We start from the raw sequence: 12,766 nt of genomic DNA, 5'->3' as shown, positions 1-12,766 counted from the left end.
TCAAAAAACTCAGATTCTTGAGATACGACCTCCCATGTACAAAACCATGCTGATTATCCCTAATCAGCCCTTGTCCATCTAAGTGCATGTATATCCTATCCTTCAAAATACTCTCTAGTAACTTTCCGACCACAGATGTTAAGCTCACTGGCCTGCAGTTCCCAGCCTTTTCCCTGCAGCCCTTGTTGAATGTGCCTTCCCCCAGTCTTCCAGCACCTCGTCTGTATTTAATGATGACTCATAAATTTCAGCGAGGGCTCCTGCAATTTCCTCTCTAGCTTACCACAGTGTCCACACAGTACTTCCTCAAAAAACTCTAATAAATTTGTAAAGCATAATTTCCCCTTCATGACATTATCAGATTACAACTTCCAAACTTTTGTTTTGTTTAGTCTAGTTTACAGGTACAGTATGGAAGGCCCTTCGGCCCACCAAGTCCATGACGACTGTTGATCACCTGTGCACATTAGTTCTGTTCTCCCACTTTCTCATCCACTCCCTACGCATTGATGACATTTCTAAAGAGGCCAATTAACCCACAAACACTCACATCTTTAGGATGTGGGAGGAAACCCATGCGCGGTTACAGGGCGGACATGCAAACCCTACACATGATTTGAGGTCAGGATCGAACCAGGGTTTCTGGCGCTGTGAGCTAGCAGCTCTACCAGCTGTGCCACAGTGCCATTATAACAATAATAAACAAATAACAAACTGTTTGTAGAAGTTACTTAAAATGAGAGAATTCAACGTTCATACCATTGGGTTGTGAGCTACTCAAGCGAAATATGAGCTGTTCTTCCAATTTGCGTGGGGTTGCCTCACTCTAGCAATGGAGGAAGCTTAGGACAAAAAGGTCAATAAGGGGATGGGAAGGGGAGGTGAAATGGTTAGTAAACCAGAAATCCAGTGGGCCTTGGTGGATCTTGTGTAAGCGTTCAGCGAAACGGTCACCAAGTTTATGTTTTGTCGCGCCAATATATAAGAGCCCACATCAGGAACACCAGATGAGTTCGAGGAGATGCATGTGAACCTCTGCCTCGTCTGCAAGGACTGTTGGTTTCCCTGGATAAAGTCAGGGGAGGAGGTATGGGGACAGGTGTTGCATCTCCTGCGGTTGCAGGGGAAAGTGCCTGGGGAGGGGGTGGTTTGGGTGGGAAGGGATGAATGAACCAAGGAGTTGCGGAGGGAGAGGTCTCTGTGGAAGGTGGAAAGGGGTGGAGATGGGAAGATGTGATTAATGGTGGGATCACTTTGGAGGTGATGGAAATGTCAGAGCGCGATGTGTTGGATGCAGAGGCTGGTGGGGTGAAAGGCGAGGACTGGGGAACTCTGTCCTTGTTGCATCTGGGGGGGGGGGAGGGGGAGCAAGAGCAAAACTATGGGACACAAAGGAGACACACGTGAGGGACCCATCTATGATAGAAGGGCGGAAACCACATTCACTAAAGAATGAAGATGGATGTCCTCGTTTGAAGCATCTCATCTTGGGAGCAGAAGTGGTGGAGGCAGAGGAATTGAGAGTAGGGGATAGCATCTTTGTTAGAGGCAGGATGGGAAGAAGTGCAGTCCAGATATCTGTGGGAGTCAGTAGGTTTGTAGTAGACGTCAGTCGATAGTCTGTCTCTTGTGATGGAGATAGAGATCACAAAAGGGGAAAGAGGTGTCAGAGATAGGCCAGGTGAATTTGAGGGCAGGGTGGAAGTTAGTGGTGAAGTTAATAAAGTCCATGAGTTCTGCACGAGTGTAAGAAGTAGCCCCAATACAGTTGTTGATGTAGTGGAGAAAAAGATGGGGGCTAGGGCCAGTGTACACCTGGAACAAAGACTGTTTGATGTAACCAACAAAAAGGCAGGCATAGCTGGGGCCCATTCAAGTGCCAATGGATACACCTTTAACTTGGAGATAGTGTGTCGAAAAATAAGTTGTTGAGGGTGAGGACGTTCCACTAGGTAGAGGAGAGTGTTAGCAGAGGGAAATTGGTTGGGTCTTTGTTCAAGGAAGAAATGGAGGGCATTGGGACCTTTCTGGTGTGTTTTGCTCACTTGCCTTCATGGGCTGAGGCACCAACTATAAGATATGTAACATTATGTTGCAGCTGTACAAAATGTTGATTAGTCCACACTTGGAGCACTGTGTACAGATCTGGTTGTGGTAGCATTAGAAGGAGTGCGAAGGAAATTTTAGAGTATGTAGCCTGGAATGGATTACTCTAGTAACAACGAGATATTGGAGAGAGTGCAAGAAGCTGAGGGCTGACTTTACAGGGGTTTATACGATTTTGAGGTGCAAAGATAAGGCGAATTTTTTTCCCCAGAGTAAGAGAGTCTAAAAATAGAGGTCATAGGTTTAAGGTGAGAAGGGAGAAATTTAAAGGATTTCTAAGGGATAAGTTATTCCCACCAAGGTGGTGAATTTCTAGAATGAGCTGGTAGTAGACTGGTGGAGATGGATATTATTACAATGTTTTAAGGTGTTTGGATAGGCATTTCAATCGAAAAGGTATTGAGGGATATGGCTCTAATGCAGGCAAATGGGATTAGCATTGGTAAACATCACAGTCAACATGGATGAGGTGGGCAGAAAGGGCCCATTTCTGTGCCATATGGCTCTCTGTCTCTGTCTTATATTGTAAAAGTTGGGTTTTTTCAGCAATAAAGTTTATTCAGTATAAAAAATATATATCATATCATATCATATCATATATATACAGCCGGAAACAGGCCTTTTCGGCCCTCCAAGTCCGTGCCGCCCAGTGATCCCCGCACATTAACACTATCCTACACCCACTAGGGACAATTTTTACATTTACCCAGCCAATTAACCTACATACCTGTACGTCTTTGGAGTGTGGGAGGAAACCGAAGATCTCGGAGAAAACCCACGCAGGTCACGGGGAGAACGTACAAACTCCTTACAGTGCAGCACCCGTAGTCAGGATCGAACCTAAGTCTCCGGCGCTGCATTCGCTGTAAAGCAGCAACTCTACCGCTGCGCTAACGTGCCGTCAAATAAGATTATTTATACCAAATAAGAACTGTGCAAAAACTCTACCGGCATTCTCAGCGGCTATACATACATTAATTAGTGTTGTATTTGGTAGGGTTGACAAAAACTATCATTATATCCAGCATCCTCGCCACACATGTGACCCCTGGGGTGATATCACTCCCCGTGTTTGAGGAGCATCTCCATCAGACCCTGCCCCCAATGTTGTGCGGTGGAAGGACCCTAGACTATGGTCCTCTCCCACAGAGCCTTGGCGTTGGCTGCAGCAAGGGTCAGTGCATTCCTCAGCACGTACTCCTGCAGTCTGAATGGGCCAGTTTGCAAAGGTAAATGCAGGATATCCATTTAGCAGGGACAACGTTTGTTTCACAAGGAAGTTGTTCAGGGCGGAAATGTTAATCGAAGGAGACTCCCGTTGAAACCTGGGAAGGGTTTTGAAGCCATCTCTTTTGTCAGATGTCTTTCTCCTGTTTTCTGCTCATTTTTGTTTTGATGTACATGGGGCCACTACTCCATTTGAAGGAAGGGTTTTCTTCTGGCAGAACCAATCATTTAATTTTGTTGGGAATGTGCAGAAACTCCCTGGGACTGTGGGGCGTCATTAGGACATGGGAGGAAAGTGGAGCAGCCATGGAGTCACAGGGAGAACAAACTCCACACAGACAGTGCTAGAGATCTCTTAAACAGCAGTAGAAAATGCTGGTTTCAGTCGGGCAGCTTTTGATGAAAAGGCAAACATTCTGGCCAATCACCTCTTATCATTTAGGATGAACAACCAATTCTTTATGAAGCCGTAAGTCAGAAAAACGGAGACGTGGACAATCCCAGGGAGGTTGTGGGGGGGGGTAGGAGGAATAGCAGGAGGGTGGTGGTAGGATCACAGAGGCCCCAATGGATTTCATATTAAGACTTCATATGGACCTCTTTTTTCTGTTTCCAAACCATATAGTAGCGGGAAGTCAAAGACTTCCACGAACGAAAGGGTCAGGAACATTTGCTTCACCTGGCCTGCAGTGGTTGTGTAGAAGGAACAGGTCCCTCTAAGATAGACACAAAAAGCTGGAGTAACTCAGCTGGACAGGCAGCATCTCTGGAGAGAAGGAATGGATGAGGTTTTGTGTCAAGACCCTTCTTCAGACGAGTCAGGGAAAAGGGAAACGAGAGATATAGATGATGTAGAGAGATAAAGAACAATGAATGAAAGATATGCAAGAAAGTGACGATGATAAAGGAAACAGGCCATTGTTAGCTGTTCATTGGGTGAAAACGAGAGGCTGGTGCGACTTGGGTGGGGGAGGGGTAGAGAGAGAGAGAGAATGCCGGGGTTACTTGAAGTTAGAGAAATCAATATTCATACCACAGGGACTTGAGGTTAGAGAAATCAAAGTTGGGTCGGTCCTGCAGCCTGTTCGCTAAACAGTCAAGCAGTTTTGATGATCAGACAAACATTCTGATCTGTTGTCGATGCTGATCAACACACAGGTTTGTCTGGGTTATGCAGACCAACTTATAGCCTGAAGCAAAATCACTAACTTCTGAAAACTGGGGGCTTTTGAATTTCAGTGTAGCTCCCAAATGCATAGGAGGCATCTGACTCACCCTTGGTTAATGAAGAGTGCCCCCTCTTAAAGAAAGGCTAAGTCTTGTCCATCAGGAAAACAAAAATGGGTGCATTTGCTTTCTGCTTTAAAAAAAATATTTAACCTCCCTTTGCAGTTAGGAGACATAGAACATAGAACAGTACAACACAGGATTGGGCTTTTCATCCCACAATGTTTGTGCCAAACATGATGCCAGTTAAATTAATCTCATGTACCTGTACATGATCCATAACCCTCCATTCATTGCACTTCCATGTGCCTATCTAAAAGCATCTTAAAACATCAAATCTGCCTCTATCACCACCCCTGGCAATGTGTTCCAGGCCCCCACCACTCTGTGTAAAAAAAATTATTCCGCACATCTCCATTAAACTTTCCCCCCTCTCACATTATAACTATGTTAGACATTTTCAGTCATGGGGAAAAGGTTCTGTGTCTACCCTTTCTATGCCTTTCTTAATGTTATATACTTCTATCAAGTCTGCCCTCAATATCTGACGTTGCAGATAAAGCAATCCAACTTTATCCAGCCTCTCCTTGTAGTTGAAACCTCAAATCCAGGCAGCATTCCGGTAAGCACTCAGCAATATTGCTCTGGTTCATCATGAGTTGGGGAAATAGTCATAGAATCATACAGCATGGAAATAGGCCCTTCACCCCAATTTGCCTCAACTATACTCGTCCCACCTACCTATGTTTGGCCCACATGTCTCTAAACCTAATCTATCCATGTACCTGCCTGAATGTCTTTTAAACATTGTGATAATACCTGCTTCAACTATCTCCTCTGGCAGTTTTTCCATATACCACCACCCTTTATGTGTAAAAAGTTGCTCCTCAAGGTATAATTAAAATTCTCCCCCACCCCCCACCTCACCTTAAACCTATGTCCTCTTGTTCCTGATTCCCGTACTCTGGGTAAAAGACTGTGCATTTCATCCATCCATCCCTCTCATGATCTTATATACCTCCATAAGGGCGGCACGGTAGCGCAGCGGTAGAGTTGCTGCTTTACAGCGAAGGCAGCGCCGGAGACTCAGGTTCGATCCTGACTACGGGTGCTGCACTGTAAGGAGTTTGTACGTTCTCCCCGTGACCTGCGTGGGTTTTCTCCGAGATCTTCGGTTTCCTCCCACACTCCAAAGACGTACAGGTATGTAGGTTAATTGGCTGGGTAAATGTAAAAATTGTCCCTAGTGGGTGTAGGATAGTGTTAATGTACGGGGATCGCTGGGCGGCACGGACTTGGAGGGCCAAAAAGGCCTGTTTCCGGCTGTATATATATGATATGATATGAAGATCACCCTTCATCCTCCCTCTAATGGAGGACCAATAGCCGCCATTAACACTTGGCTGCTAATACCTGTCTTGTGAAAATACTCATGAGTAATTTGCTAGCGTGGCAATGAGCTTGCTTGCTCTCCATCTCCAACACTGATTGCTTGACCCATGTTGACAGGACATTACTTCACCATCAATATCAACTCAAGTCTTCACAGAACGCTGAACAGTCTCCATTATAGACCATACACAGAAAGTCATCGTTGGCTCCATTCCCTCCTAAAGATTATACCAACACCTCTAACATCTGATGCCCAAGAGTCTTACCACCTCTCCAACCATCACAAACCCTTATCATCTGCTTCCCCTATACACTACACCAATCCCAAATCATCCATGAGCAATGAACACCTTCAGATATAAGCAAACTACTGCTAAGTCTTATGATCTCAGGATACATTTTTGACTTAAGGATAAATAATCAGTATAATGATGGTTAAGCGTGTCTAAACTAAAGTTAGATTTATGTTGTTGTTCCTGTGGTTTGATTAACAGCATTGATTCTGGTGCTCGCTAATAAATGATTTCTTCTGTTGTACTGTAAGGTATCCTCATTGTAACATGCTTCTTGTTTCTTTACGGTGATAGAAGGAAATGAAACTCTGCAGGACCTCAAAGGTATCCTCAACTGATCCATGTCAAACATGTCATGTGGAATGATATCGTCATGCTTTGTGCGTTACTTTGAAGAACTCTTTTTTAGAGGTGGTCATTCACTGGAAATTGTCATTCTAAAATCAGAAATTCCAATGCAAAATAGTTGATCCAAATCAATAATATTAATATATTAGGCTGAATAGAATCTCATCATTGAACTGAGAGAATATAAATGTGTGCCTGCCTGGTATCACTACATATATTGGGCGGCACAGTAGCGCAGCGGTAGAGTTGCTGCTTTACAGCGAATGCAGCGCCGGAGACTCAGGTTCGATCCTGACTACGGGTGCTGCACTGTAAGGAGTTTGTACGTTCTCCCCGTGACCTGCGTGGGTTTTCTCCGAGATCTTCGGTTTCCTCCCACACTCCAAAGACGTACAGGTATGTAGGTTAATTGGCTGGGTAAATGTAAAAAAAATTGTCCCTAGTGGGTGTAGGATAGTGTTAATGTACAAGAATCGCTGGGCGGCACGGACTTGGTGGGCCGAAAAAAAAGGCCTGTTTCCGGCTGTATATATATGATGATATGATATGATTAAATATTTGCCCACTCCCCACACTTACTTGAAAGACTTAAGCAGAAAGAAGTCATTTCGCCCCTCAAACCTGTTCAACCATTCAGTTAGGTCGTGGCAAATCTGAATCTCAGCCACATTGATTCAATACCCTCTAAAGTTACCTATAAAACCAGAATCCATCAGTCTCCATCTTGAAATTCGCAATTAACTCACATTTTTTTGAAGGAAAAAGATTCCAAGTTTCCACTCTATTTGTGTGAAGAAGTGCTTTCTATCCGTGAGCCTGACTTTGGTGTTAAAGTTATTCTCTCTTGCTTTGTGATTACACACTTTTTGTCTTGTCACATCCTGTAGTCCTCAATCAGACTATCTGCATGGACAGGAACACATATTGGGCCAATGTGGGTGGCAGAGTGGTGCAGCGGGTAGAACGGCTATCTCACAGTGTTCGAGATCCTTGTACTGTCTGTTTGGAGTTTGCATATTCTCCCTGTGACCGTGTGGATTTCCCCTGGGTGCTCTGGTTACCTCCCACATCCCAAAGGCGTGTGTGGGTTAATTGGCCTCTGTAAAAAATTACCCATGATGGGCGGGGAGCAGAGGAGAATCTGGGATAACATAGGACTAGAGTGAACAGGTGATTGATAGTCGGTGCGGACTAGATGGGCCAAAGAGCCTCTCTCCCTGCAGTATCTCGAAACTAAACTAAACTAAACTAAACCAAACTAAACTAAACATATCTTGTCCCCGCAACCAGGTCACGTAATCTAATTCCTATAGTTTCAGCATCATTAAGGTGAAGCTACATCTCTTTCATGGCCTTGTTATGATTACCTCGATGTGAATGTTCTCTGAGGAGCGCAGTGGTGCAGCTAGTAGTAGACCTGCTCTCTCACAGTTCCAGAGAACCCGATCAAATCTGAAAATGTCAGCAAAACAAATTACACAAGCCTTATAAAATATTGTGGCCAATTATGGATGGATCTGCACTGTGCTGTCAGCAGCCTTGAATCAGAGTCAGAAAAACTTTTAGCAGAGCGATGGATAAATATTTTAAAATAAAATTAAAATGATTTTGATTGTAAAATTTACTTCTAAACAATTAAGTCTGGATGAGACATGTGAGCACTGTGATGCTGTGATCATACAGTGAGTCCATCCAGATTATTGACCTATACCTGCTCTTTGACAGAACTGTTTAACTAATTCAAGAAGCTTCCCTCAAGCATTTCCCATTACCTGTTTATCAAAATATTTTCTAAATATTCTCCCATCTGCGCATTCTACCCTGTGAATTGCTTAACCTTTGCAAGGGTGGCACAATGGCACAGCGGTAGACCTGCTGCCTTGCAGCGCCAGAGACCCAGGTTCGATCCTGACTCTGGGTGCCATCTGCAAAGGGGTTTAGGAGGTCTCCCCGTGACCTGCACGGGCCTTCTCGGGGATCTCCGGTTTCCTCCCACATGCCAAAGACGTACAGGTTTGTAGGCTAATTGGCTTGTTAAAATTGTAAAAAAATTATCCCTAGTGTATGTAGGACAGTGTAAGTGTGCAGGGATTGCTGGTCGGCACACACTCGGTGGGCCAAAGGGCCTGTTTCTCTTTTTAAAAAGCGCTTAATATGTTGAAAATAAATTATCCTCATCTTCTTGAGCTGAAACATTGTCTGACCATTCCCTCCTGACTTATTGAGTTCCTCCAGCACTTTGTGTTTTCATCATCTTCCTCATAAATGTATAAGATAAAGGAGCAGAATTAAGCCATTTGGCCCATCAAATCTCCTGGTTCTTTTGCCAGTCAGCCTTAATCCTTGCGCTCTGCTGACCTTCCAACCTATGCAGTTTTTTCCCCTCTCTTTCAAAATGCAATCTTGCCATTGAATCCCTTCTTGAAACTCTCCTGCAATGTTTCTGCTCTGAAGAGTTAGAGAGAAATTTTGTCTATTCTTCCCAAAGTGCAGAATGGGCCAGATAAACTAAATGGCCTCTTTCTGTTCTGTTATAAGCTTGAATAAGGAAGTTGTTTGCAAGTTTAATTGTCTTCCATTTCCAAGCCCTCTGATAGAGTAATGCTTTATCAATATTAAAAGATGGGGTTTGCATTTTTTTAATATTAGGAATTAGGTTAACAGAACTGATTATCAGCAGGAATGTTCCCAGCTTTTATATTGGGTATCTGATAGGATGTATACACAGATTTAGGAAGACAAGATAAAATTCTAAACCTTGGAGCTTCAGATAATGGAGGATTAACATTATCAGTTTGTCCCTGACCCACAGACTCAAAGTGCAATTTTTATTTGGTTTTGTTGATCATAAAGTACCAAAGTAGGTCATTTGGTTCATCTTGGTTTAGCTGGCTCTCTGTAAGGGCTTTCCACTTTGTGTCAGTTTTATTGCACTTCTCATTTTCCTTCCTTCCAACGAGTGGAGGGGGGGGGGGGGGGGGGGAGAGTGAGTGAAATAGAATGTGGAAAACTAGCCATTTACACAAACCTACATTAATCAAATGTTATTCTCCACTCCTTCTCATGAACTCCTCCCAGATTTCTACACTCACCTGGACCATAGGAGCAATTTACAGTGGCCAATTAACGTAGCAAACTGCGTGCCGTTGGGCTGAGGGGGGAAACCGGAGCACTCGGAAAAAAGTCAAATGAGAGCAAGGAGAACAATCAAACTCCACACAGATAACACCTGTGGTCTGGATTGAACAGTTGCCTCTGGAGCCGTGGGGCATTGGCTCCGCCAGCAATGCCACTACGCCATCCCCTTTAACAGTTCATCATATCATATCATATCATATATATACAGCCGGAAACAGGCCTTTTCGGCCCACCAAGTCCGTGCCGCCCAGCGATCCCCGCACATTAACACTATCCTACACCCACTAGGGACAATTTTTACCTTTACCCAGCCAATTAACCTACATACCTGCACGTCTTTGGAGTGTGGGAGGAAACCGAAGATCTCGGAGAAAACCCACGCAGGTCACGGGGAGAACGTACAAACTCCTTACAGTGCAGCACCCGTAGTCAGGATCGAACCTGAGTCTCCGGCGCTGCATTCGCTGTAAAGCAGCAACTCTACCGCTGCGCCACCGTGCCGCCCGTTATTTTCCCCATTTCCAAAGATACACAAGATGCTTCCAGCTCACTTCCACATGAGTGTCAGCTGTTTCTCTGTAGTTCACCCCTTTGCCCTGGAATCAGAAAGCTGCGATTTTAAACCACCTCCCAAACAAAATACAAATATCAGGGCCAACACGTGCACAGTACTTAGGGGCTTCTGCACCACCAGAGGGAACATCCTCTCCAGAGGAGGAAGGGGTGCAGCTACTTTACAGTGACCTGGAGCCCATCTTGATCTCGGCTACAATTTGCAGGTTTTCCCTTTCACCATGTGAAGTTCCTCCAAGTGGTTTGTTTCTTCCCACGTCCCAGAGATGAGCAGGTTGCTAGATTAACCGCCCATTGTAAATTGCCCCTAGTGTGCCGACATGGAAGAATCTGTGTGGAGTTGTTGGGAATGGGATCAGTGTAAGATTGGGGTAAATCAGTGCACGCTGCACTCAGTGGTCTGCTGAGCCTGTTTTCATGCTGTGTGGATCCACGACTCACTTTGGATGCGGCATTGTACAGAGAGAGACCCCTTCCTTCTGCCATCTCGGGAGATGGGAAAGAGCCCAAGGTACTATTTCAGTGGGGAGCTGTGGGCTTCTCTCTGGTCTCCCGGTCAATCTTTATAACAACATCATAAAAGATCACCTCGTCATTATCACATTATTGTTTGCGGCAGCTTGCTGTGCACAGTTTGGCTGTCTCGTTTCCTACAAGCAAAAGCATTTTAAAGGACTTTAGCAGGTACTCAGGCTGTGAGCTGTGCTTGAGAAATGCGTCTTTCTTTTAAAGATGAGTCAACTATAAAAAATCCAAATAATGGTTCCAAATGAATGTAATTCAACAACACGAAACAAGATACATAAGGCTATGGCAGGCCGTGACTTCTGTGGACCACTCTTGTGTGCTTGGTCAGGAATGCCCAGGGTCAGAGCTGCACAGGATGTGTGGTTTCCTGAAGTTGGGCTCTCTCTATACTATCAAAATAGATCCCATGGTTAATCTGGAGCCCTGTGGGTTTAGCAAGCTGCTCCAAATTGTTGTTTACTTTGTCTTAATGACAGGGTGAGAACATAAGACAGTAAAAAAAAAGGATGCTAATTTCATCCACTCAAGGAATAAAGCATGTTGATCAGTTGAACAGTTCCCATCTTGGGTAAGTTTGGATTCCTTGGAATTTCAAAGGTTAAGAGGGGGGGGGCACTTTGATTGAAGTTGTACAGATATTAATTGGGAAGCATTCAGTGAATGGGGGGAAACAATATCTGCTGGTTGAGTAAGTCTAGGGCTGGAGGCATAGACCAAAGACTTAGAACCAGACCTGCCTCCCAAGCAACAAAAAACAAACAGATTGTTGGGGGATCGCAGAGGATCAGGCAGCAAATGGGTAGATAATGTTTCTAGTCAGATCGCCTGCAAAGCACAAACTAAGGTCAAGAGAACGGAAGGCATGGGTGAGAGGTGAAGGAGCACAAGAAGTTAATGCCAGTATTGGTTATGGACCCATTATGTTGTAAGATGATATGAAGAAGAGAAGCATTTTGTTAGAGATTCAGAAAAGCTTGGGTTGATTTAAGTCACGGAAGTGGCGTGGGCCTGAGTTTCCTGTTCCCAGAATTTCAGCAGCAGTGAACAGTTTCTCAATCAAGTTTTTACAAATATTCGCTCTGGTGAGAGGTCAGAAATGTAATTTAATTGACAAAATAGCTGGGAGGAGATGACGAGGCTTTGTTCCATTCATTGATTTGCCAGGTTCAGGAGGGCTGAAACCATCTCATTTGAAAAATGCATTAGAAAGGGAATTTGGAATAGGGACTGGAGAATCAGAGCCAAGGATAATAGGAGCAAATCTGTTCATTCAATGAGCTAGTAGAGGCATAATGAACTATGTGGCCTTTCTCTACACTACAGATTTCTACATCAGAGCATGTAAAGGCATTGAGCAAAGTGCCCATTGGGTATTCTACCTGTAAAAGGCACTAGATAAATGCAAATGTTTGCTTTTGTGATTTCCATTGCCTTAACTGGGTTGTGGAAAGCATAGATTTGGGGATGTGTTGTTGCAATCTTGACAAGTATTTCCATGCCCCTTACAGATGCTGCACTCTGGAGTCACGGCATTAGGTCATAGAGCCATAGAGCCATACAACATGGGTAAAGGCCCTTCAGCCCATTTCCCCCATGCCCACCAAGGTGTCTACCTCAGGTAGTCCCATGTGCCTGCATTTAACCCATATCTCTCTAAACCTTTCCTATCCATGTACCCGTCCAAATGTCTTTTGAACGCTGTAACTGTAGCCAGCTCTAGCAATCTGTCTGGCAGTGGATGTGGTGTACAGTGCTGATGGCAGATGGGTGCCAATCAAGTGAGTTCTTTGGACATAATTTATTGGCCAAAGTGAGAAATCTTCTACTTTATTTTAACTGCAGCCCCTCAGAAAGCCTTGAGTGTTTACTTGAATTTTACACTGCTGGTCAGGGATGAATTTGCATGCAGATCCAAGAGCAGAAAGGCCTGTTTC

General features: G+C 44.4%; 1 protein-coding gene across 1 annotated transcript in view; it reads left to right on the top strand.

Annotated features, from left to right (window-relative positions):
- musk (muscle, skeletal, receptor tyrosine kinase) overlaps window positions 1–12,766 on the top strand; it is a 114,753-nt gene that overhangs the window by 24,472 nt on the left and 77,515 nt on the right. The gene's annotated exons all lie outside the window — the stretch shown is intronic.

Source organism: Rhinoraja longicauda, chromosome 3 (assembly GCF_053455715.1).
Source record: "Rhinoraja longicauda isolate Sanriku21f chromosome 3, sRhiLon1.1, whole genome shotgun sequence".
Lineage (NCBI taxonomy): Eukaryota > Metazoa > Chordata > Chondrichthyes > Rajiformes > Arhynchobatidae > Rhinoraja > Rhinoraja longicauda.
The sequence above is the reverse complement of the archived record's forward strand: the minus strand, read 5'-3'. Positions and strand labels throughout refer to the sequence as shown.